The sequence below is a fragment of the Rhipicephalus sanguineus genome, chromosome 7 (assembly GCF_013339695.2).
Source record: "Rhipicephalus sanguineus isolate Rsan-2018 chromosome 7, BIME_Rsan_1.4, whole genome shotgun sequence".
Lineage (NCBI taxonomy): Eukaryota > Metazoa > Arthropoda > Arachnida > Ixodida > Ixodidae > Rhipicephalus > Rhipicephalus sanguineus.
In genome coordinates, this window is record NC_051182.1 from 26973274 (window position 1) to 26999484 (window position 26211).

General features: G+C 49.5%; 1 long non-coding RNA gene and 1 other non-coding gene across 2 annotated transcripts in view; one reads left to right on the plus strand and one right to left on the minus strand.

The window, feature by feature from the left end:
* The first annotated feature begins 1788 nt into the window (after positions 1 to 1788).
* Positions 1789 to 26211, plus strand: part of LOC119399342 (uncharacterized) — a 74857-nt gene continuing 50434 nt past the window's right edge. Inside the window, exon 1 of the long non-coding RNA XR_005184803.2 lies at positions 1789 to 2043. This is a non-coding gene — a long non-coding RNA (uncharacterized LOC119399342). The remainder of the gene's footprint in view (positions 2044 to 26211) is intronic.
* On the minus strand, positions 5381 to 5453 carry Trnak-cuu (transfer RNA lysine (anticodon CUU)). Its single transcript has one exon. It is a non-coding gene; the product is annotated as a tRNA-Lys (tRNA).

The window sequence follows — 26211 nt, forward strand, 5'->3', positions numbered from 1 at the left end:
AGAGGTTGCAGTGTTCATCACGCTCGATGTACCACAAGGGGCCCATGTTCCCATTAAAGAGGCCGTCACTTCCCTATCGAAAATTCTCATATGGCACATATGCCTCGTATCCAGTAATCTCGTATGAACACACATTAATCATATGTGTTCTCGTATGATCATACGAGATTACTGGATATGTGTCATACGCGTCATATGAGATTTTTCGATAGGGTTACGTCGATGTTGGCCGTGATCATGTACGGCTTGCCGATGCTCAGGTAAACTGAGGGCGGCAGGCTACCCATGTCGCTTGCGTTCATGTAGGCCACCTTTGTCAGGCCATCCCTGTGTGCCTGCCTATTCTTGTAGCCAGTTATGTTATCGCATGCGGGATAACATCACACGCTGTCTGCAGCGTCCAGACAACGTGTGTTATAGCGCTTGACATCCGCATTTCTGCAGTATTGCCGTACTCCGTCAGGGCACTTAGCGTCGGCTTCTTGGCGTGTCACACAGCGGCTTTCAATCAATCTGACGTCATCATCGGTCAGCATGAGGCCATCGCCTAGCCTCGTATCAAATAAAGAGAACGCTGCGTCATTTTGGCAGACCACGTGGACGTGTGAATGGCAATCGCGCGTCTTACAGGGCTGTTCTGTCTTCAGGTCCCTCACTTTCCTTGCGTTTGAATGTGTATGTTCGCCGTTAATGTGTTGATTGAGACTGTGAATCACCTGTGGTACATACACGCATAACATGAACTAGGGTATGTGGATATGTGCCACACGTGACTAAGGGAAGGATTTCATGACGTACGCGATGGGCGTTTTGCGTTGTTCTTGTCATGACCTGTGAAACATGTTCGTCATACACCGAACCCCTGCTATGCGAATTTCGGTATATTAAAAGTTATGGAGAGGACGTAGGCGTAGAGTTATGGCTCAGACGTAGGCGGATAGATAGATAGATAGATAGATAGATAGATAGATAGATAGATAGATAGATAGATAGATAGATAGATAGATAGATAGATAGATAGATAGATAGATAGATAGATAGATAGATAGATAGATAGATAGATAGATAGATAGATAGATAGATAGATAGAATGAAAGAAAGAAAGAAAGAAAGAAAGAAAGAAAGAAAGAAAGAAAGAAAGAAAGAAAGAAAGGAAGAAAGAAAGAAAGAAAGAAAGAAAGAAGAAGGAACGGCCAAAGTACCTGAGGTTCGCTAAGACGTGCTTAACATTTAAAAAGAGACCGACCAAGTGAAAGCAGCAGCAACAAAAGGAAAGTGACGACAAATCGTACTTCACTCTTCTTCTTAAATGAAAGAAAATGACTTTTGAAGGGCTCGCCTTTTTCGTGAGACACAATATAATGAGAACCAACATATTAATGAGTCTGTTAGTTCTCATTAATATGCTTCCTCAATGTAGCTGCAAGTGAAAAACACCACTCTCTCTTTTCACTGAATCCGCCGTTAACCTCAGTGGCGCTTAATAGAATGTCCTGGAGACCCTGCTAAGCGAGGCTCCCCTGAGACGTCGGTTGTTCATTTTTCTCTTTTTATCAAACCTCTGGAGATCCTTTACTGAAGGCAGCAGTGTTTTGCAGGAAATTCCTCATAGACAGGTCCGACTGGATGATCTTTCATTGAACTCTCAATACAATACGTGTATACTAGACGCTATGTGCGAACGCCCTTTGTTGGTCATTGTACTGCACCGCATGGTCACTGCACTGCATCAGCACAAGAAGCAACTACAAACTTTTGGAACTTTCATAAGCGTTGAAGTACTAAGCGAAAGCAGTTATTTAGACCGCTCTTAGTGTTAAGTACACATATTCACTTTCATTTCATCTTGAAGAAGCAACGTTCCAAAATATACCCTCACTCGAAAACACGTTGTACGCTACTCGAAGTAACAAAAGTGAGGCATGGAGTGCAAGACTCAGAACGCCTTAAAGATTTTTGTGCTCTTTTTTATGACACTGGCTAGCCAATGTGATCCCACTGGCGACACCCAAACATGCAGATTTAATGTTATGGTGAAAGAAAGTAAGTAGATTCATACTGATGTAATTTCTTGGTTTCCCTTCCGTGAGTGGCATATAAGTGCTTGCCACCGTAAGTAGCCAAGTTATGACACGTCAGTTTCTTATCATGCTCTTCATCTGCATATATTCTGTACTGTGTTTTGCTGTGACGTTTGCAGAATATTTAAGTGGTGTTAAAAAGAATCGCGGCTATCGACGTCGAATTTCCATTCGCAGACTAATATGCGTTACTTTCATGCTTTTGCAAACTACGTTGCCATGCATTCATTTCGTTCGAATATACAGGGCGCCCCAGATAACTATAGCCAGAGTTTAAAAATATGCTGACGCCCTCTAAGACGACGCAAGCAAATGGATGTTGCTGACTATTGGATGTATTACATCCACTGTTTCTGTGTTCTGCTTCATTGCCCAATTATGCAACAATAATGAACGAACTTATGAAGCAATGAGGCTGGACAAAACATTCCAATGAGAAAATTGTTTATCGGTTTGCAAAACGTCCAATTAGACAGTTTTCGAAGTTCTATCTATTAAGTATTACTGCTTTTCTACTTACTACAGATGCCCGCGAAATACGAAAAAATCTCACCATCTCCCCGTAAAGGGAACCCTGAGTAGTATGCGAAGCAGCCATGAGTCGACTTAGATTTGTGTAAATGTTTTATTTTCTTCATCACTGTTCATGGTCCTTCCATTCAAGGTTGACCTGATGCTGTTACTCGTCATATATGACTCAGGGGAACGTTTCCCCTTGAGTATAACGGCCTTGTGGTCCTTAATGTATAAAGTTAATGGATCTTGCTGCAAAGGTTGTAGCTTATGACTTTAAGCTCAAGGAAACGTTTCCACTTAACTATAATGGCATTGTGGTCCGTAAAGCAGGTAATGGCTCTTGCTGCAAAGGTTGTAGCTTGAAGTTTGAGAATGCGATGTCAACGCGCCCGTTTCGCTTCGGCTTCGCGAGCCCGCCGCTTCGGATTGGCTGGGCACCGGCTACGCCGACGCGACGCCGGGGGCACAGGCCACGTTCATAAGCTGCTTCGCATCTACAAATGACGATGATTTATGGCTTAGTGGGTACCTTGCATGAATAACGATGATTTATGGCGTAGTGGGTACCTTGCATAATTTATGACGTAGTGGGTACCTTGCATTATTTATGGCGTAGTGGGTACTTTGCATGAATGACGATGATTTATGGCGTAGTGGGTACCTTGCATAATTTATGGCGTACTGGGTACATTGCCTGTATGACGACGATATATGGCGTAGTGGGTACCTTGCATGGGCACTGGCTCACCATGCGCGAGCTCCCCTCTCGTGCCAACACTTCGTTCTCTTCTTTATTCCATACATCTACTGACACGTGGGGCACTGGCTACGTCGACGGGACAGGCCTCGTTCATAAGCTACTCGCATCTAAAAGTACAACGCCATACTCCCGCTTGCACACCTTAATTGCAGTACTCCTTATCTTCCGCCTGGAAACGACCACAGAATTTGCGTACATCTCAAAAGCCGACAGGACCGCGGCGGTGGTGGACAGCAACGTACGGTGTTGTGCACTCTTCACAGTGCTCAACAACGTATGTGCGTCTGGAATCTCGTTTGCCCTGTTTTGCTATAGTTCAAAGAATTCTTCACCGCCTAGAAGTTTCTCCATTATTCAAACATCTAAGGGCGAATGGTATTTCCTTGAGTGTTGTAATGTACATTGATTTTATTTATTTATTTGAATAGCCTAAAGGCCAATTTGGGCATTACATAGGATGTGTGAGGATTTTATATGAATACACACATTTCAAGCAACCGAAAACGAAATACCAACATGATAATAATAAAAAGAAAACAGCGATTAAATTAAATGACAACATCCAGTCAAATATATTCACCAACATCAATAAAATCAGTCGAATACATATTGATGAGTACTGAAAGTTTTTCTTAATACGCAAAATACATTACAAAAACATCGCATACATATAGCCAGCAAAGACCGTATATAGAACGAGGGCAGTAAGACACAGGTTAGCAATCTTACTCGCTGTGCATATTGCCCTGCAGCGTCGAGAGAAATATCGAATGATCTGTTATCTCGGCGATGTAGGTGGACGGGAGTTCCACTCGTTTATACATATGATAATGGTGAATTTTGAAATTGCTTTGTCCTGGCGAAAATAGGGGTACTTCGTGCGCATGATCAAGCCGAGTTGAGGTAGGAGGGGCAGGAAAAATATGAGACTGAGCCAACGATGAGTGGCTGTAATAAAATGACTGAGAGAACGATAGTCGATTATGTTGCCTGCGCATGGCAAGTGTACCAAGACTAAGCTCTGTTTTTATTAATGCAATACTTATGTAACGTGAGTACGTTGGTGCGATAAACGAAGCGGCATTATTTTGTATCATTTCGAGCATGTTTGAAGGAAAGAAGTGTTAATTTTAAGAGCTCGTTGTCTTTGGTATACACAATATTAATGAGCACTAACGGACAATAATGCCAAGGAACGTATACCGGATGTTTTTAGTAGTAAATGTAAGGTAAATGTTAAGAAAGAAAAGTGGACGAAAGGATAGCTTGCCGCGGGCAGGGACCGAACCTGCGACCTTCGAATAACGCGTCCGATGCTTTACCAACTGAGCTACCGCGGCGGCCATCCCCCCGTCCAATTTATAGGGTATATGTGTACATTTAAACGTGGGAGCGTCAGTCAGCGCCGCCAGTAGCCATGACGGCGAGTGTGGAACTCTTTTTCAGCCTGTTGGCGTCACGTAGCACGTGAACTTATTACGAGCTGGCAGCTGACCAATAATCCCTTGTATACTACCTGAAAGCATCAAGTCTGCCAGAACGAGACCCTCGCTATGAATGATGATGATGATGATGCTCCTTGGATGATGGCACCTACCCACTCAGGGGGATCGGCCAAGATTCGGGCGGATCATAAAATCTGAAAATTTTAAGGGCTGATAGACGATACTGTATCAATTAGAATGAAGCGTCTCTTTTTATTAAATTTTAGTTTTTGATTAGACCGTGTTGCATAACCTGCCAAATGGCCAAATTGTTTATGTCATTATGACAATTTTAAAAATTCTTAGCGGTTGATGTGTCGAATAAGACGATTTGATTCGCATATGAATTTTTCGATAGCACTGCAAATATTCCCGTCCGAATGAAGGAAACAAGTGTTAATTTTAAGGGCTCGTTTTCTTTGTTATACACAATATTAAGGAGCACTAACAGACAATAATGCCAAGGAAAGTATAGGGGATATTTTTAGTAGTAAATGTAAGGTAAATGTGAAGAAAGAAAAGTGGACGAAAAGATAGCTTGCCGCGGGCAGGGACTGAACCTGCGACCTTCGAATAAAGCGTCCGATGCTCTACCAGCTGAGCTACCGCGGCGGCCATCCCCCCGTCCACTTTATAGGGTATATATGTACATTTAAAGGTGAGAGCGTCAGTCAGCGCCGCCAGTAGCCATGACGGCGACGCCTACAGGCATAAAAAGAGTGTTCGACTCCACAACACGAAGTACTTTTCGTTGATGGTCCTCAAGACCGGCTTCTAGCAAATCGAAATTGACGAGAGGGACCGAGAAAAGACTGCCTTTTTAGTACCAGACGGCCTGTTCGAGTTCAAGGTCACGGTCTTTGCTTGGCACCTGCGAACTTTCAATGCGTTATGGATACAGTGCTGGCCGGCTTGAAGTGGCAGACGCACCTTGTGTACATGGACGACAACGTTGTGTTTGCCTCGAACTTCCACGAACACCTCCAGCGCCTTGAAGATGAACTTCAAGCAATCAATACATCCGGACTCACATTGAAGCCTGAAAAGTGCCGCTTCGCCTACGAGGACCTCTTGTTTCTGGGTCACGTGATCAGCAAGGATGGCGTTCGCACAGACCCGCGGAAACAGCTGTCATCGCTTCCTTCCCGCCACCCACCGATAAGAAGGCCCTACGCCGATTCGTCAAGGAATTTCGAGAACCGGAATGACGCCTTCAGATCCCTCCGATACTAGCACATTTCGACAAATGCGCCTATACGGAAATCCACACCGACACAAGCAGCGTTGAACTTGGCGCTGCCCTTGTGCAGAAGGCTGACGGCCTGTAAAGGGTCATCAGTTATGCTAGCCGGTCGCTATCAAGCAGAAAGCAATTATTCCACAACAGAAAAGAAGTGCCTGGCCATCATCTGGGCTACATAGAAGTTTTGCCCCTACCTCTACGGCAGGCCCTTCAAAGTTGTGAGCGAGCACCACGCCTTGTGTTGACTAGCTATCTTGAAATACCCTTCAGGTCACCTCGCACGGTGGAGCCTGACACTTCAAGAATTCGACATTACCATCGTTTGCAAGTCCGGAAGAAAACGCTCCGACGCCGACTGCCTGTCTCGTGCCCCCGTTGACCCACCACCGCAGGACGACCTGAATAATGAGTGCTTGCTGGGAACCATAAGTGCCGATGACTTCGCCGAACGACAGCGAGCCGACCCGTAACTAAGGGCCTTGTGGAATACCTCGAAGGCAGGACCGCCGTTGTTCCGAAGGTATTCAAGCGATGACTGGCGTCATTTTTCTTGCGATACTCCGTTCTCCCAAAGAAGAACTTCTCGCCCCCTCGAGCCAACTACCTTCACGTGGTGTCTTCAGCATTGAGAGCAGAAGTCCTCCAGGCCCTACACAACGACCCGACGGCGGGACACCTCGGTGTTTTCCGCGCGCTCGCAAGAATACATGAACAGTACTACTGACCGCGCCTTGCAGCCGACGTCGCGTGTTACGTAAGGACATGCCGAGGTTGTCAGCGACGTAAGAAACCGCCGACAAGAGCAGCAGTCTTTCTTCCTCCGATCGAACCACCTTGCCGGCCATTCAAGCAAATGGGTATGAACTTACTGAGGCTGTTCCCTACGTCGACTTGCGGAAAGACATGAATTGTCGTAGCTACGGAACACTTCACCCGCTACGCCGAAATAAGGGTCTTACCTAGAGGCAGTGCCGTCGAGGTAGTGAAGTTCTTCATTGAAGACATCGTTCTGCGTCATAGCGCCCCAGATTTCCTCATCACCGACAGAGGTACGGCCTTTACTGCGGAGTTAACTCAGGCGATCTTGAGATACAGCCACACAAGACACCGCCGGAGCACCGCCTACCACCCACAAATCAATGGCCTCACCGAGCGTCTACACAGGACCATCGCCGACATGCTGCTCATGTACATCGACATCGAGCCACCGTACGTAAGCTTCGCGTACAATACGGCCGTGCAAGAAACGACGCAGATGACGCCATGCAATTTGGTATGCGGAAGGAACCCGGCAACGACGCTTGACGCCATGCTACCCAGCTTGACCGACAAAGCAAACCTCGACGCAACTGTCTACCTTCAGCGCGCGTAAGAAGCCAGACAACTCGCCCGCCTACGTGTCAAGAATCAGCATCGCCGACAGTCGCCGTTAAAATCTTCGACGCCGCTTCTTGTAATATCAGCCCGGCTACCGCGTTTGGATCTGGACGCCGATACGCCGACGTGGACTTAGTGATAAATGTCTTCGGCATTACTTCGGGCCATACAAGGTGCTTCGACGTCTCGGCGCTGTAAACTACAAGGTAATCCCTGACGGCATCACGAACTCTCAGTAGCGCCTCGCACATCCTGAAGTCGTCCATGTCGTACGCCTTAAGCCGTTTTATACGCGTTAGCGAACATAGGGACTCCGCTTTTCTTTCTTTGTCATTGTACTTTATTTTTGTATGCACTTTTTTTTCATTGCGCGTTCTGTTACAAGCATGGTGGTGGTGAAACTTTATTGGCCAAAAAGGGGTCCTGAAGGACACTCGGCTAGGTGCCAGGTGCAGAGGGCATCTCCCACGTTGGGACAGAGAGTCCGAAGCTCTCCGCCGCCTCACGGGCCTCCTGGACAGCCCGAAGTTGATCTTCTAGTGAAGCACTTTTCAGCACTTTGTCCCACTTTTCCTTGTTCTTCGTGTAAGTGTGACTCGATGCGCAACCACATAGCATATGGTTCAAGTCTACACGTTCACGACACTGTTCACATACATGTGGTCCGTCGTAGTCTGGGTCGATATGCTTCATTCGCCAGGGGTTGGGGTATGAGTTAGTCTGGAGCAAGCGTAACGTTACCGACTGGCTGCGCGTCAAAACTCTCGCCGGCCTAGATAAAAGTGCTTAGTGATCTCGTTATAAGTGTATAGTTGATCCCTGTACTCAATATGGAGTGTATCGGGGGAAACCGGAGTGACGCGGTCGATGAGTCCTCGCGCCGCCTCGTGTGCGGTCTCGTTGAGATTCCGCAGGCCGCCCCTTAAGCTGCCCATGTGTGCCGGAAACCATACGATGGAGTGATCGGTAATTTTGTGTCCGCCTAATATTCGCAGCGTCGTCTTGTTCCTCCCGCCTTTTGCGAAAGCTCGAGTGGCTGCTCTAGAGTCGCTATGTACTGTTGTGAAGCTCGAGTCTGTGAGAGCTAGTGCTATCGCTGCTTGTTCGGCTACCTCCGGCCTCTTGGTGTAAAGAGTTAGTGAGTTGCGCGTTCGTCCGTGTCCGTCAATTACTACTACCGAGTAGGCGTGCTTTCCCGGTATGTGCGCTGCATCCACGAAAGCTGTCTGGTCAGGAAACCTCACTGCGTCTGCCGCGAGGGCTCTGGCGTGGGCCACTCTTCTTCCGTGATTGTGGATCGGGTGTACGTTTCTCGGGAAGGGGAGCACTGTAATTGATTCGAAAATGGTTTTAGGTAACTGCTGGACGTTGTCCCTTTCCACAGTTGTGTTCAGGCCAAGCTTGAGAATATCGCTGCCCGCTTTGGTGCTTGATAAGCGTGCGATCTGTGCCGTGTGCTGAGCCTCGATTATTTCGGCAAGGGGATTGTGCACTCCTAGCTGTAAGAAGAGAGCAGTGGAGGAATTATCCGGGAGCCCCAACGCTGTCTTGAAAGCGCGTCGTATGTGCACTTCGAGCCTTCGCCGTTCCGCTTTTTTCCAGTTCAGCATGGCAGCCACGTATGTGATGTGACAGAGTACAAAAGCGTGGACCATTCTGATGGCGTTGTCCTCGCCCAGTCCTCTGTGCCTGTTCATGATGCGCCGAAACGTTCGGAGCGCGTTCCCAATCTTGAACGTGATGCTTTCCAGCATCACCAAGTTGGAGCCGTTACTTTGGATGATGAGTCCGAGGATTCGTATTTTGTCGACCGTAGGTACGCGTTTGCCGTCCGAGTCGTGCAACTCTATGCATGGAGGGATGGGTCTGCGCCAGTCTTTTGACGGGCGCCCTCGTCTGGGAGGGTGGTAGATAAGCAGCTGGGATTTTCTGGAAGAGCAGCGAAGTCCCATCGGAGTGAGATGGGCTTCGGTGACTGAGATGGCTTCTTGCATGCGGGCTTCTAATTCCGCATCGCTGCCACCGGTGCTCCAAATGGTGACATCGTCTGCGTAGATGGTATGCTCCACATCTGCTATTTCACCCAGTGCGCGAGAGAGCTTTGCCATATCCAGATTGAATAAGAATGGCGAAAGTACTGAACCTTGCGGTGTTCCCTTATCGCCCAGGTCAAAGCTCTGCGAGACGTGCTCGCCTATCCACAGAGTGGCCGTTCGATCTTCCAGAAAAGCATTGACGTACTGATAGAAGCGTGTTCCAAGATTGTGTTCAGATATGGCTGTCAGAATGGCTTGATGTCGGATATTGTCAAAAGCTTGCTCCACGTCGAGTCCCAGCAGCGCCTTGGTGTCTCGTGTGGGGCGATCCAGCAGACTTTTCTTTATTCGTAGCATGGCATCTTGCGTTGATAGACCCGGCCTATAGCCGATCATAGTGTAGGGGAAGTACTGCTTTTCTTCTACGTGTTCCGACAGGCGGTTCAGAATGACATGTTCGGCTAGCTTTCCTATGCAGGACGTTAGTGAGATCGGCCTCAGGTTTGATAGCCCCAGCGGCTTGCCGGGTTTTGGGATGAGGACCGTGTTTGCATGCTTCCATTCTCTAGGCAGACGGCCGGTTTTCCAGGCTTCGTTATTTGTTGAGTTAAGAAGGTGACCGAATTATCGTCTAAATTTCGGAGAGCCCGATTGGTGACACCGTCGGGGCCGGCTGCAGAGTTACTGTTGAGTTCGTGAATTGCGAAGCGTACTTCGCTTTCTGTGTAGCCCGCATCTAGCTCCGAGTTTGGGGCACCGTCATAGATGTTCCTTTGTGAGATACTGGGTTGTCCCGATTTAAGCGGTAGGTACCGTTTGGCAAGTTCTTGAACAAGTTCTTCGGCAGTACTGCGTTGCGTCGCGCAGTGTACTAACTTGCTGAGCCTGATCCGTTGCATAGATTTGGCACTTGGTGCCATTTTCGTCGAGGAGGTGTTTTATGAGCCTCCACCCGCTCCCTTTGCGCATTTTCCCGTTGAGGCAGTTACGGACTTCGTCCCACTGCTGTCGGGAAAGCACCACGCAGTATTCTTCAATGGTCCTGTTGAGTTCAGCGAGCTTCTTTCGCAGTTTTCGGTTAAAACGTTGGCCCTTCCATCTGGCTAGTATGGAGTGTTTGGCTTCGAGAAGGTTCGCTAGCCGACTGTCCATTCTCTCCACCTTAACGTCCGCGGTAATCGTTCGTTCCGAGGCTGCGATGTCGGCTTTGAGCTGTTCGGTCCAGCTTGCTATCGTGTGCTTTGTGTTTACTCCTGATGAGTTTGATGGCTGCGTCCGCATTTTACGACATTTGTCCCAATCAATTAGTTTGTACTCCCTTTGCCTCCTTCCTTGGAGCTCTGCACTAATTCGGAGAATGTAGTGATCGCTGCCAAGGTCTATGCCCGAGTTGTACCAGCCACACTTCTCTATGCCCCGGACGAAAGTGAGGTCCGGTGTGGTGTCTCGGCATGTGGAAGTGCCACATCTAGTTGGAATTTCCGGGTCTGTGATGAGAGTGAGGTCGAGATCGGAGGCTGTCGTATGAAGACGCTCTCCCTTGCTGGAGGGATACGCGTAGCCCCATGCCTGGTGTGGGGCGTCAAAATCGCCACCTACAATTAGAGGACTATCTTTAGCGATGTTCGCGATTTTGCCCAGTATGCCTCTGAACCCTTGCCTCGCGTCCTTAGGGCTGCTGTACAAATTAGTGAGAAAGATGCTTTGCTTGTTCCCTACGTGGTCGTTCGGTATGATCTCGATCGTAAGGTGTTCGAGATAGCAGGCTGTGTGGCGGATTTCATGACGAATGTACGGGATCTTCTTTCCAATCAGAATAGCGACGCCTCTGCCTTGCTCGTTTCTGTGGACTTCGGCCTTATAGCCCATAAGGTCAGTTCGGTTGTGATTATTTCTTGTAGCAAAATTACGTGTGGTTTCTCGGTTTCCGATTTTACCATCTGCAGGAGGACCGCCTTTTTTGAGGCGATCCCCCTACAGTTCCATTGCCAGATGCGGAGATTACGTGTCCTATTTGTCGCTACCATGTTGACCATCGTAGCACCCTTCGCTTGCAGTGAAAGCATCGTGCAGAGGGCCGTGCACACCAATGTGCTGTGAACTCATCCTCTCCATGGCCGGTACTACCGTATTGTTTAGATATACTTCCATTTTCTGTACACGCGTGTTAAACATGTCCATTTTCTCGTTCATGCACATCATGCTCTCGTTCATTAACCTCATATTCTCGCTCATCACGTCCATGGCGTCCTTAACGTCAGATCGCACAGCCATTCGCGGTTGCGTTACAGCTCGCTTCTTAGGAGCCGGGGATTCTTCGCGTTGTTCACCCTGTCTCGCAATATTAACTGGTTGAGGAGTTTCGATATCAGTTGGTGGTTCGGGAGTGCGCGTTGGTCCTACTGCTGTTTGCTTTACGTGCTTCGGATAATTCCAGGATTAGGTTATTATAAGCGGCTTTTAGCTCTCTTAACTCCTGTTCTAACATAGCTATCCGTTCTTTATCTGTGTTGCAGGACTCACTTTTTTCCTTCGGCGTGGTCATCGTAGCGCCTCTGACTTTGTCCGCCCACGTGCCGTCGCCTCCGCTGTTCGTGCCGTCGCCTCCGTTGTTCTTTCTCGCGAAACGCACCCGTGACCCTGAGCGACTCCTGCTAGTGGTCGATGTCCTCGCTGGTGTGCGGCTCCGCGATCCAGAGCGGGAGTGGCTGCGTGTCGACGTCTTTGACGTAGATCGGCCTCGTTCCGTCTGTTGCTTGTCTTCTTCGGTCAGCTGTGCCTGATCTTGTCGCTCCAATCGCGCTCGTAGTCGTCGTGCTCGCACTACGTATGGGGTGAGATAACGTTTCGTACACACCTTGTCCGCCGTTGCATGCAAACCTCCGCACAGCTTGCACTACGGATTGCACACGTGGGATGAGGTTGGGTTAGAAATTCCACAGCCCCGGCATTGGGTGTAGCCCAGGTCGGGGCAAACGTCCGCACGATGGCCGAGTTTGCCGCATACGTAGCATTTGTCCACTTGCCTGCGATATAAGTAGCAGGGTACCAGAGTGGGTCCGTATCTGACGAAGTTCGGGACGCGAAGTCCATCAAACACAACGATCACTGAGCCCGAGTTCTTGATTCTCTTCGCCGCCAGTGCCGTGGGGTTGCGGTCGTTCACGATGTTCCTTTCAATCGTCCGATAATCGTCAGCAGCGTCGATGTGTCTAATTACCCCTTTGCAGGTGTGACTTGGGGCAGCTTCATAAGCGCTTACTTCGTACTGTTTGCCGGCAATTTGGATAGCCCCGACATCCGAGTACTTGTCTGCATTTTCTCTAAGCGGCGTGCTCGCCACCATGATATTCTGCATGATATTGGGACAAATAATGTCCTCCGTGGTCTGATCTGGACGAAGATTTGCTGCTGTCACAAGGACTTTGCTCACTAAGATAGGTCCGACCTTTTGTAAGTTCAAGCCACCCTTTGGGCGAAACACTATCTTTATGTTGTCTTGGGGTAGGGGTGGCATGCGTGAGGCGCTGATCACCCGATTCATAATGTTAGGAGGCATCCGACAGGAGCTCATCTGCCCGCCGCTTGGATGGTTTTCTTGCTGTGAAGGTTGCACAGCTGTTTCGGCGCGTTCGTTCTTCTTCGTTTTCCGGCTGGTCACCACTTTCCAGCCCGTCTTGTCCGCTGCGAAACCCGCATCTTCATATGCTGCGTCCTCTTGTTCATTAGGTGTGGCTGAAGTACCCGGCGTTGTTTCTAGATCCTCCGCAGAGCTTCCCATTTCTTCGGTAGTAGCCGCCATTCTGGCTTCGCGTCTGCGCGAAGGGCGCGTTGGCGCCTCGCCGAGCTATAGGCCAACTGGGGGTGAGGCCTAGCTTGCCGCCAACGTGACGCGAACACAAAGGTCCGGATAAACTGCGTAAATGTCCACCCATCGGGATAAATTTGGTGTCCGGATGATTTTCGCAACTTCAAACGCTTGCTCGCACACTTTTTAGAGCGATCAATGAAGAATAACTAACCAAAATAATTTGAAATGCGGTAGACAGTTAGCGACGCGGTTGGTCGTATCGGCGTGTCGCAGCGTCTCCTGTTACAAGCATCAGGGCGATGCTTTTTCAGAGGGGGGCTATGCGACGCGTGCTCTTATTTTATGTAACTAGTCCGTTGCATGCGTATCCACTGCCTTGCTCAAGCCACACTCTAATGTCTGGGAAGCATCCAGATTATGTTAGTCTTCTTATAGGACTTGAGCGCGAAAACGTGAACAGCTGAGATTATTCTGGATCTAACGCGGGTACATACAATAAGGCTCGAATGTTCGATGCCGCATGTAGAAATACCGACGCGCCTTTTAGCATATCAGTTTTATCGACGGCTGGCATTCTGTTCGCCGCTATCGGTGTGCGGTGTGTATTGCTGTAGTTTGACTTCCTTTTCCCGGCCACAAGTTCGGCCAAATAGAGTTTCATCTTGGACACGCCGACTGCTGCCTTCGTCGATGTCACAACCCCGTGACAATATTATGCGTTGATCTTTGTTCGTAATTCTCCTCAATCCAGTCGTTTGAATACTCATTGTAGATAAGCATTCAATAGCAGTGGAGGGATTGTACAGTACGACGGACCCCTTTTTCGATCGAGGTTTTCTTGCTTTTCTTGTGGAGGAGCAGAGTACTGTAGAAAATCTGCATATATTGGCTATGTGGTATCCACACATGTGGCGTTTTGTAGCGTTAGCTACACTTGCCTAGCCGGAGCCGATTTCGCGTGAATCGTCATGAGCCGTGCTGCGCATGCCCGAGGAGCAGTGGTGTCACACAGCTGGCTCACCGGAGCCGGCATGTCACGCGCTCTTCGCCACCGCCGCGCGCGGCTCGCCGCTGCTTGTCGGCGCGTTCGGGAGAAGTGGCATCGTAGCCGCCGCAGTTACACTGGCGCCGGCGTGCGCGCAGGCTCCGCCACCACCGCGCGCGACTCGCCGCTGCTGGTCTGCGCATTCGAGAGGAATGTCGTTGTAGCCTTGGCAGACGTACTGGCACCAGCGCGCGCGCAGCTATTTGCCTTCTTTGTGCAGTCGCCGTCTCACACTGTGCTGGAGCCGCTTGATAGCGCCTATGACTGGCGTTTGCAGGTGGGTAACGCAATGGAGAAGGAGAGCGCAAATGCTGCTCAACGGCGCAGAAGAGCCGAGAAGCTTATCTCATCGGATGCCGAAGTAGTTGCCTGGCAATTACCGGTTCAGCGTACGAAGAATGAACAGGAGAAAGCTAATAATCGAATCCCGGCCGCGGCGGCTGCATTTTCGATGGAGGCGAAAATGTTTAAGGCCCGTGTACTTAGCTTTAGGTGCACGTTAAAGAACCCCAGGTGGTCAAAATTTCCGGAGCCCTAAAGCTAATAATCCTAGACAATCTGGAAAGCTCAGAATAATCAGCTAAACCTTTGCTAACGCTACGTGTATCCTGGCATAGCCGAGCTAAGCCACTGCAATTTTTTTCTTCGAAGAGACAAATCCAGATACCGAAACTAGGCTAAATTTAACTTGAGCGTAAAACACGCCTAAATATCCTTCACTTTTTGTAATCAAAATTGGACCATTCCTCATGGTAACGTGAACTCAAACACGCAGTTTCCAATAAAAAATGAGTCATATCCTGCATCTCTTCAAATCAAACTGATGCAGATTCATAAAATCAGCGCTGCGTCAACAATCGCGAACAAGACAACCGACATGACCGCATCCAATATGTTTCAGTGGTGTCCTAGTTGCTTTCCTATCGTGCTTTCGTTCCACAATTAGTTTACCTTGGGTGAATTGGTACTTACTGATGTATATGATGTATATGATGTAAGACTGGTATATGAAAGGTAAGAGGCCTACTTTCCTCCTTTCTTTCTGCCTTTTAGTGTCTCTTTCCGAGCCTTGCGCTACAGTGTCATGTCCTTCTTGCACTCCAAGATGGTGTATTTGAATTAGAGAAGCACTGAAATGAAGATATTTGGCACCGATCTGTTCCTTGAGGCAGAAGAAGTGATCCGAAATGGTGCGTCGTAAAACGAGCTAAGATGAAGAAGAAGAGATGAAGCGATTTTTAAGGCATAACGTAACTCCCCAGAATTTGGCTACCACGATATTTTTCCGAAACGCGCGAAATTACTACCTTATGGTATTTTAAATGGGCTGTTACAATATCACCTAAATACTCTATCATCGAATGTTGTTATTTCAGCGGGCGCATCGCAATCAGAGGAAAGATCTGGCATAGGAATATTTTGCCCTGGACTCGACTGGTCTTTTTCATTACGGTTGCCTGATTTTCATGTGTTTTTCTAGCTGAATTTATGGCAATAATATCAGCTTTGCGCGAGTTGAGTATTTCAATTACAGTAGTTGCAATTATAACTGAAACTTCATCTGTGTGCTTTTCTGTTTCCGCATCTGCTGAAGCGCCCATACTAAAGCTCTTTGAAGTACTAGTTCCCGCACATCCTTCAATGTATTCATTCAATCTGAATACCAGGACGCAAAGGTTTGTTTTTAAATGAAATGGTTGATTCTTTAGCAAAGGCGCAAATTCGTGTTTTCCCGCTAACGGCTCACGTCAAGATGGCATAATTTCGCCCACGAACATTCAGAAAAAGTTTCTCAGACCCTGTATAGGCAGCTTCTCCAGAGTATAAGCACCTCTTATTTTCCCGGCGCAGCGATTTATCCACATCAAGAATAATGGAAGTCTCCATAATAAAATTGTCGTTGCCGCGTTACCTCCCTCAATTTTTACTTACATAGAGCAGGTTTAGCGACATCCCCGCTGTGCCTCTTTTGCAATCAGGAGGAAACCATTGGCCATTTCTTTCTATCCAGTCGCCCGTTCACGACATTAAGCAAAAGAATCATCGTACTGCCTCTTCGAAAGCTGGGCCTGTGTTATGCCGGAGGCGGCAACGCCGCTCCAGCGAGTAAACCACCACCGGTTTACCGGACTCCACCGACACCACCATGAGCGGTACATCAAAACGGCTAAATATTGTCCTGAGGGCGTCGATTGTGCTATGCGAGTTACCTTTCAACAGAAGAAGCATCTCAATCCACTTCGTATGACTGTCGACGATATTGCTTTTTTAGCGCAAAAAACGACACCACAAGAAAGAAGACGGGACACAGCGCTCTTGTGGTGTCGTTTTTTGCGCTAAAAAAGCAATATGGATTGTCACCAACTAGCGCGCCAACGCATTTTGTTGACTGTCGACGACTACGAGTAACATTTTCTCTTTCATTGGTCCCACATAGTCGATATACAAACTTGACCACCTTGCTCGCGTATCAGGCCAATTAATCGGTTCTTTCGCCTGAGGCATCGGCAACGCCTGCACGCAGTTGGAGCACGTTGCAGCAATGCGCTTGATGTCTTGCTCTAGGCCGGGCCACCAAAATAAAGACATGGCCTTTGCCTTCAAGATGAACACGCCTTGCTGGGCTTCATGTAGTAGCCTTTACAAATTCCCGCGCACTGCTGTTGGTACTACCAAGCGGTGACCCCAATAAAGCAGTTCTTCAATAACAGAGAGCTCATGCTGCTTTTTGTAAAAATCGGCCATTTCTTTAGTTTCCATGTCAACACTCTGCGACCAACCATCCCATGTGCACTTGCGTACCAGGGAAGGTACCTCATCTGCGACGGCGAGCGCCTGGAGTTCCTTTAATGGTAGAACAGGCTGATCCCGTTGGTCCAAGGTCAGGACGACTTGGGCCTCTTCTTCCTGGTCCGCTTCCTCCTGTAACGGTAGACGGCTCAAAGCATCGGCATTGTACAGTAAAACCTCGGCGATACGAATCTCGCGGGGTTACCAGAAATATTCGTATTGTTCGAAATTGGTATCACCAGAAAACATGGAAAATTAGTATGCGACAAAAGAAAGTTGGCATACGTTTTGATTTAGTGCTTCTCAGGGCCGCAGCGACGTCATGAATAGCTCTGAATGATTGCCAGTAAAGTTTTTAGACGTCAATCATCATACTTGTACTCGTAAATATACGGTGCATGCGCGCGTGTGTAAATAATGAACCAGATATTCGTGCCCCGTGACCGCTAGTAGCTCCTTCGTAGTCTTACTACGCTTTTCTGCAAGACAACAAAGTACTGCGGCAAAAGTGACTTAAGGAGCGCTTTGCACACGATAGAAAGAGACTAGGCTCCTTCGCCAAGACTGTCCGCTTCGTCTCTTGGGGTCTTCGTCCACCTTTAATGAGGCTTTATGACGGACCCGCAGCCCAAGTTTCAGTCTTGTTTCATAGAACGTCTGATTGCGGGAACATGGCTCGCATCCACGTGGCAGGCACGTGTTAACACACAAAGACGCTGCTGCCTCGACCACAGATGCACGCGTCAATGTGTCGGAAAAAAAAGCGCGACGTCAACGTCATCTGTAACCTAAACGCGAAGGCGCCGAAAGGCCTCCAAGATTCGCACGCACTATCTCGGAGGCAACGGCGCACCGTTGATGGTGGCGCAGCGCACATGCCCGCGTCCGCGCATGAGTGCCGCGTCTTCCGCGACAGCGCGGGCAGCACCTGTTCGTACTAGGGTGCCTTGATGCCCGCGCGGGGGACGCGCGCATCGAGGCACTCTAGTTCGTACCTGTGCGCTAGCGGACTTTCGTATCAAACGTCGCAGGGTGCAAATCGGTCCGTAATAACCGTACTCCAATACATTGCAGGCTAAAGGGCCTTGGCCGGGACCACAGAAAAATTCGTATCACCCCGAAATTCGTATGAGCCGTGAGCGTATCACCGAGGTTTTACTATACATGAATTTGGTTTAATGTACATGAATTTATCACTGAATGCAGGCAACGGCCATAGCCGGCGTTTGACGATCTGCCCTTAACAGATCCAACAACGGCTGATGACCGGTTATAAGCGTGAACTGTCTGCCAAAAAGATAATCGCGAAATCGCATGACGTCATAAGGAAGAGTTGATGCCTCACGTTCCATCTGTGAATAATTCTGGTTTGCGGCAGTAAACGTCCGAGATAGAAATCCAAGGGGAAAATACAGTCCTTCAATCCGGTGCATTGGGGCCGCTCCCACACCGTAGGGTGACGCATCACACTCGAAAAATAGATCACGTGCGGGGTCTAAGTGAGTTAGCACAGGGGCGGAACACAAAACGGCGTTTGCATTCTGGAAAGCATCATTTTCACGCACTTCCCAAGACCATTTTGATCTTTTTTTTCCAAATGAAGGTAAGAGGGATTTAGGAGCGTGGACAGATTTGGCACGAATTTGTTATAGAATGTGAGCCTGCCCAAAAAATACCGCAGCTCAGCGACTTTCCGTGAAGTCGGAGCCAGCTTAATTGCCTCGGTGTTCTTCTCTGACGGGTGCAACCCTGCCGAATCAATTCTGTGTCCTAGATACGTAACGGACGCCTCACCTATTCGGCACTTGTCCGCGCGGAGCTTGACGCCGTATTCCCTGAAACGCTGCAGGACTGCTTGAATGTTCCCATTTGATTTATCGTTCGCATCTGCTATGAGGACGTGATCTAAGTACGCTTGAACCCCTGTAAGGCCTTGCAGAAAGTAGTCAATTCTTCTTTGAAAACCGCAGGTGCTGAGGCAATGCCAAACGTTAGCCTAATATAACAAAGAGGCCCTTGTCGGTGTTGATAACGGCTAGCTAACGCGAATCTTCGTCTAAAAGAATTTTGTTTTAGGCATCGCGTAGATCCAGGATGCTGAACTGCGGCTCTCCGCGAAGCTTGGCGAAAATGTCGTCGACTACGGCTAGAGGATATCTCTCGATTTTACATACTGGGTTACGGGTAACTTTGAAATCACCACACATGCGGACTGTGTCATTGCGTTTCAGCGCTGGTACCACCAGGGTCGCCCGTTGGGAATAGGAAACTGGCGAAATGATACCTTCCGCCACAAATCAGTCTAGCTCGGCGAAGACGTTGTCTAGCAGAGAAAATGCAATTTTTCTTGCCCCACAGAACCTTGGGGTTGCTCCATCCTTTATGTGAAGCTGTGCTTGTGGTCTCTTGATGAGTCCCAGGTCCTCCGCAAAAAAGTTTGCGTACTCTTGCATCATAGGGTGCAGCTCCCCGTCTCTCCAGGCTCACTGCGGCCGCGAGAGACGCAATATGGAGAAGCGGTGCCCCTATTGTCTCGAGCATCTGCAATAAGTCACGGCCGCAAAGGCTAGATCCTTCGCAGATTAATACTACGGGATCGCAGTCAACGGTGGCAGACTATACACCTAGTGCACGCCGACGGAAGCACCATAGGTGGCGAACTTGGTCATTACTCCCGGGACAGTAAGCAGACGGCCGCCGTAGTTACCTAAGTCGTTGTAATTGTGTTTCCGCGTTGTTCACGTTTCCGTAGTGAAAAAAGCAACGTTCGTCGTATATGTGGTGGCCGAAACTTCAAGGGATGTCGAACAACAATTGCTGTTGGGTGGGGTGCTCAAACACCTGCAAAAACTCGCCCGCAACACGGTTTTACTCACTTACCGCCATAGAGCTTCCTAAAATTAACTACAGGGGACTCTGGCGCTGCGATCGTTTAGCCACCATGGGAACGATAGGTAGTACACGGATTTCCCTAATCTTCGTGCTTACGGCTTCGAACAAACTTGTGGCTTTGTTTATTGCTGTGTTTGGACGTTCGTTTCGGATAAAAGAATAGACCGTTTTGAACTTCGTCACCAGACTTGAATTGGTGAGCCCAAGAAAGCTAAAGTGGTGAAGTCTAACTGCTCACTTTACTGAACTTCCTTTTGCGAGAAAGCTGATGCAGGTGGTGCGGAGCCAAACGGAGCCGAAAGAACAAAGTTTAGACAAATCCATGTACTAGCTATCATTCCCACGCTGGCTGAAGCGCCATGCGTTGTAGCTCCCATAGACTCTAGCGCCATAGTTCCCTCTAGTAAGTATTGTAGGAAACTCTATGCTTACCGCAAGGCCTCCTGAGCAAGAGTGACGGAAGCAATGGATTGCCGCCATTCATTGAGAAAGGCGAGCCGCTTCATCACTGTGCGAGTTAATGCGTCGCTTCTTGTTCTCGCACTTTCGTTCTGTCATATCGGTGCTCGTTGGATGCACTTGATCATGTTGACACTGGTAGGCGCCCAAAGTTATCCCAGCCTGAACATGTGTTGGTTCGGTTTGACCGCCGTGCAAGGGCACTTCGCTCAAACGTTCTGTATTTAATATTTACAGAAAGAGAAATGCAGCAATGGTTGACTTCATGAAGTTGAAGTGATTGAGACGTCACATTTGTAAACAAAACAAAGGGGATGTTCACCACGAGCTGCACCTCATAACTAGGCCTTGCTATGCTGCTCTGCGCGACGCACCTTTCATAATCACCGGCTTCACGATTCACTCTACCTAAACAGTAGCGCTGACGTTTCGTTCTCAAAACTGGAAGATGGGCGCGTTGGTAATTGAACATACATTTGCGATATGGGCAGCGCGGCCTCGACGTTCGTTCTCCTTCACTGTCAGGCATCACACGTCTCCTCGGCGACCCTCTTCAAAACTTGCCACTGTTCCCACGGCGTCGTCTCTTGATACTTCAAAGTCCGACTGACCGAACTACATCATCAAACAACAAGTATTCTCTGATCGAGCGAACTACGCTATCACTTGAACGACATAATTCACTGACTCCTCACTGACTGACCCTCCATCGCCGCGCGCTTGTATTGCCTGTACCGGCTCGCGCCTGGGATTGGCAAAGTTCTACATGATTCCTCTGTGCGTAGGTGCGTAGCACAGCGAAAGCTAGGGAAAGGGCTAGATCTTTTCTCTAATTCTCCCGATCTTTCGCGGGCGTTGGCTGTCTCGGCGGCGTCTTCTGCCGAGAAGATAATGGCCAGCTCACGCTAGCGGCAAGGCTGCCGCAATGGCTGGGTGCCATAGAACGTCGGCCGTCGCCGCCTGCGCGAGAGCTGTCCAACGTGCACGCCAAGCTTCGCCCGCGAGGCATTCGTGCCTCCAAAAAAACATAGCCGCACTGCGAAAAGCAATTGTCATCCACCTCTAATCTATCAAGTGGCCGCCGTGCGCTCTGTAGCATGTAAGCTCCGAGCTGATGCTTCCATTTGCTTTAGATTCATGCCATTAAGCTTCAACAGCAATGTATTCGTCCCGATTCGCCGCTGTTTTTGAGAGCCGTAGTCAAATAATCGATGCTGTAGGCGTAGCGAGTAGAGATGAGAGCTTACGAATTCTCGGAGGACATAGATTCCGCGTTTGCTAGTTGTTTCTAATCCTCCTTAGCTTGCGCCACTTGAGCTGGAACTGGCGCCACATGACCTGGCGCCAGCTTGGGGGCAGTTTATGTGGTTGTACACGACGCTCTTTTTTATTGCCGGACAGACTAAAATGCTCTATTGACTGCTGGAACCGTGCCTGGCAACGACACGGACGACATCCGCACTTCTAGCAGGAAAAACCCGGAGCAATAAGCAAGCCGCTCGAAGCGCCCCTCGACAGACGCAGACGACGCGGAAAGCCGTAGTCACGGAAACCACTCCTCCGTCGATGATTGGCCACGTCGCTCTCCCGCAGCTGGAGAGCGGCGCGAAAATGGGTCTCGGACCTATTCTCCGATGGCAAAGAACCGCTGACGTCCGCAAACGAAACCGTTTGCGCATGGCAGCCTGAGAACAGAAAACGGCAAACGGCGAGCTGCCATGCCGCTAGCGTGAGCGCGCCGTAAGGAGCGCGCTTTGGGCGCTGTTATAATCGGAAATGCAAAGACCCGGCCTGCAAGGAACGCGCATCGGCGTGCCTGGTATACGCCGTCCGCGTCCAAGAAGAACGCTTACAAGAAGCGCGTGCAGGGACCGTGGTGAAGGGAGCGTGTCACGTGTCTTTCTGGCCTTCGCTGGCCCTCTCGTCTCGTTTGTGCTCTGTGCCCTTGTGTTGTAAAGGCGCGTCTCTACGCCTTGTTTCTTGAAACTCCTGTAAGTATGTAATTAAACCGTGTCTTCTACTGGTACGTAAGAAGCCTCGCAAGAGCCCTTCTTCGCCGGAGCGTTGGTCTCAGCTTCTACTCCTCGTCGGTCACACCAACTGGCTGGCAGCGGCGGCATCGGTTCGCGTTCTTTCCTGGTACCGATGTTGGTGAGCGCTAATTTTCCGTAGAGATTCTGTCAGGTGTTTTGGATTGATGGAGATGTTTATCTGAAGGGGTAGATTGGTTGCTGCTTTGTGAAGGATTGTGTTTATTAGAGGTACCTTCACGACAGTTTGAGCGACGGAGGTTTGCGCGGGGTGACCATGGATTTCAACAAATTGAGGAAACCGGATTTATTGCTGTTGTGCGAGGAGCTGGGGATTGAGGTGGCGACTATACATACAAAGCCACATTTATTACAGGCAGTTAAGTATTCTGGCGCGGATGAGGAGGAGCCTGCCGAGTGCTGGGAGTACAGAAAATGCAGAGATTCTGTGTAGACCGGGCGAGAGAAACATTGAACGCGCGGCTGAGCTCACTGTTAAGTACGGCGTCGGTCGCCAGACAGAGAAAGCACGCGTTCTTTCATTTAGCAATCTGCCGCACAAAGATTGCCCTCAACGTAAAAGTGCTTACTACAATGAAGCGGTAGAACTGTCCCTGAATAGCTTCATTGAAGGAGCACAAAAGGTCTCTTTGGTAGTAGCGGCAAATGTCGAAAAGAAAGCTTTCAGCTGGTGGCCGCTGACTCTGGTATACCTGTGTTTGCGGCAGGTATCACAAGCATGCCCGAAGACCAGGTGAATGGTTCTCCCGTAAAGAGAGAGAGAGATTGGCTTCTCGGCTTAGGGCAGATGAGATTGCCTTCGAGTGAGCAGGAAAAGAGTGCACAAGCACTCGTCAAAGTAGAAAATGAACAGTCGGAGGTGCTGTCGTCAGCATATAGCGATGTGGATGGGCAGGATGGTCAAAATGGAATGCTCAGTTGTGCAAAATACAGCACTAAATCTGAGGAAAATGACATAGGAAAATGATACCAGATTGCCAGTGTACAGCTAATTCAGCGGCGCCGAAGCTGGCGCATTTTCTGTGGCGCCTCTGGTTGCACAGGGTACTTTCTCAACGATCTTATGTCTGTTAGATATTGAGCCAGAGGAAGGCGTTCGCATTAAGGTAGAAGTCGTACGGACGCTCCTGTCTCCGTGTGTCAGGAGACAAATCCTGTTTGGATCCACTTTTTGCTTCACAGTGGAAAGAAGTTCTGTGATGTGTCGGAGTGTTTTCATGCGAGGTTTTCAGACACGCGTCTCACAGAGCACGCTATAAAACGTCTTTTTCTCTATGGTATTGCCAGCATGTGAAAAGTTTCACTCGTCTGCTTTGGGACGCTATCACTTAAGCGTCAGGTTCAGCTGGTCACCATCATGCAGGCTTCACTAGTGCGGTAAATTAGAAAAGGAGCATCGTAACAACTTACAACTGGCGGGTCTCGGGAAAGCTGGGAGTTGTCAGCGTTGGTATTGGGTATGAGTGTGCTGTTCCCCGCTTTAGCCAGGCAGACGTCCAGCTACACCTACTGATTCCACAGCGTAGCACGGAGGACACGACGAACTAGCCACTGCGGACTGTTACCTTTCCGTAGCGCTTCGCATCATCGTCGACCAGTGGACTACCAGGCAGGGGAGACCGGGCCTCTGCAGCTGTGGACGCCCCCATGCTGGGACCGAGCGTGTGTTGGTGTGCTGTGAATCGGGGCGACGCCAAAGTGTGCTTACTGTGCGACCTGCTGTGTAGTGTGCGGCTGTTGTGGAGGACAACCGCTGTGACGCCTGTGGAGATGTACAACGGCCACTTCAGGGAGCAGTGCCACTGCAGCCTTACGTGACCTCTTCGGGCGGTGGACGAGCTGTTATAACCGGCGATGCAAAGACCCGGCCTGCATGGGACACTCTGCGGCGTACCTGATATACGCGGTCTGCGTCCCACAAGAACCTCCTATTGCGCTGCAAGAAACGCGCATCGCGTGCCTGCTATACGCAGTCCGCGTCCAAGAAGAGCGCTTACAAGAAGCGCGTACAGGGACCGTGATAAAAGGAGCATGTCACGAGGGTGGATGGATGGATACTTTATTTGAAATAATGAAAGTGAGTGTGGTTGGGCTCCTAGACGTCCGGGAGCCCCCTGGCCGACATCTGTAGGCAGGCTCGGTACACCAGCCTCAGCTGGTCATCCGAGCCAGTGGCCCGAAGAGCGGCCTCCCACGAGGAAAGGGAAGGATTGGGAATAGGGTCTACCACCAGGGGCTTTGGGCAGCTCCACAAACAAGTGGAAAAGGTCAGCCCGGGGAGCCCCACAGGTGGTGCAATGTGGGTGATGGAGACCTGGGTAAAATAGATGTGCCAGATAGGGGGAAATAAATGTTTTCGTCTGGAGCTGGCGCCAGACCGAGCTCTGATTAGGGGTAAGGAAGTAGTGAGGGGCAGGTAAATCTCGTCTGCCGTTCCTGTAATAGGACGTATTCTGATGGTAGGTACAGATTCCCTCTTCTGGTTTTGTCACGGGTTTGGGTGAGTGGTCCTCCAGGGTCCGGATGGAAAGACCTCTGACATGCGCATTAACGCGCTCATTCCCAGGGATACGCTCATGCCCAGGCACCCACGTTATAGTCACCGGATGGGGAAGCGAAGGAATGTTTCGCAAAATGCGTGAAACCGTGTTTGGTGCTATGCCTTCACGGAAGTATCGATATGCGCTCTGGGAATCAGTACAGATTTCTGTAATGGTAGAATCTGCGGCCGCATGTGCCACTGCTAGGGCTAATGCGACTCCCTCAGCCACGTCGGGGCGAGCCGTTTTAATCGACGCGGATATTGTTAATGCGTTCGTCCTCAGTCATCGCAGCAGCTGTGGCCGTTCCTTCAAGCGGGCCTACCGCAGCGTCGACATAAAGGACGTCATCATGATTTCTGTACCACCGTATGTAATAATCAGCGCGTGCCTTGCGTCGACCCGGGTGGCGTTGGGGATTCATGTCTCGTGGCAGTGGTTTGAGTTGCATGTGTGCCGCGACCTTTATCGGAATAGGGGACCATGCTTATTCGTTACGCATCGTGCCGCTTGGTTCTAACCTCAGGGTTCGGAGCAGGTTCCGCCCTGTGGGTGTCCGAGAGAGGCGCAAGAGTTGGTTGCTCTTCTGTGCCTCTATATATTCCTGGACTATATTTTACAGACCAGTCTGTAGGAGGTGAGTATTGCTAGTGCGCATCAGTAGCCTCAGTGCGGTCTTAACCGCCCGCCTGATTAGACTGTTCGCCTGTTCTGTTTGCTTTTGAGTGAGGTGGTGATAGGGAAGATGATAAGCGAGGCGACTTACCACCAAAGCTTCAAAAATTTTCATTGTGTCCTTCTCAGACCGTGATTGCGCGACGCAATCCGGCGAATCAATCCTGAAATTTGCTTTATCTGCTTATCTAGAAGGTTTAAGGTGAAGTTTGCGTCTAAGTTTGATCGGATGTGTAGCCCCAAGATCCTGCTTTTATGTACACTTGGCACAGGTTGACCATGTACGAACAGGTCAATGGTTGGGTCGCACGCGTGGGGTTTAATTGTAAGTAACTCCGACTTTTCTGGCGAACAGTGGAGACCCATTGTGTTAATATGCCGCTCTATAACGTTGATAGCGGTTTGTAGGATATCTTGTGCCTCCCCATGGAGCCATGGCACACCCACAGAG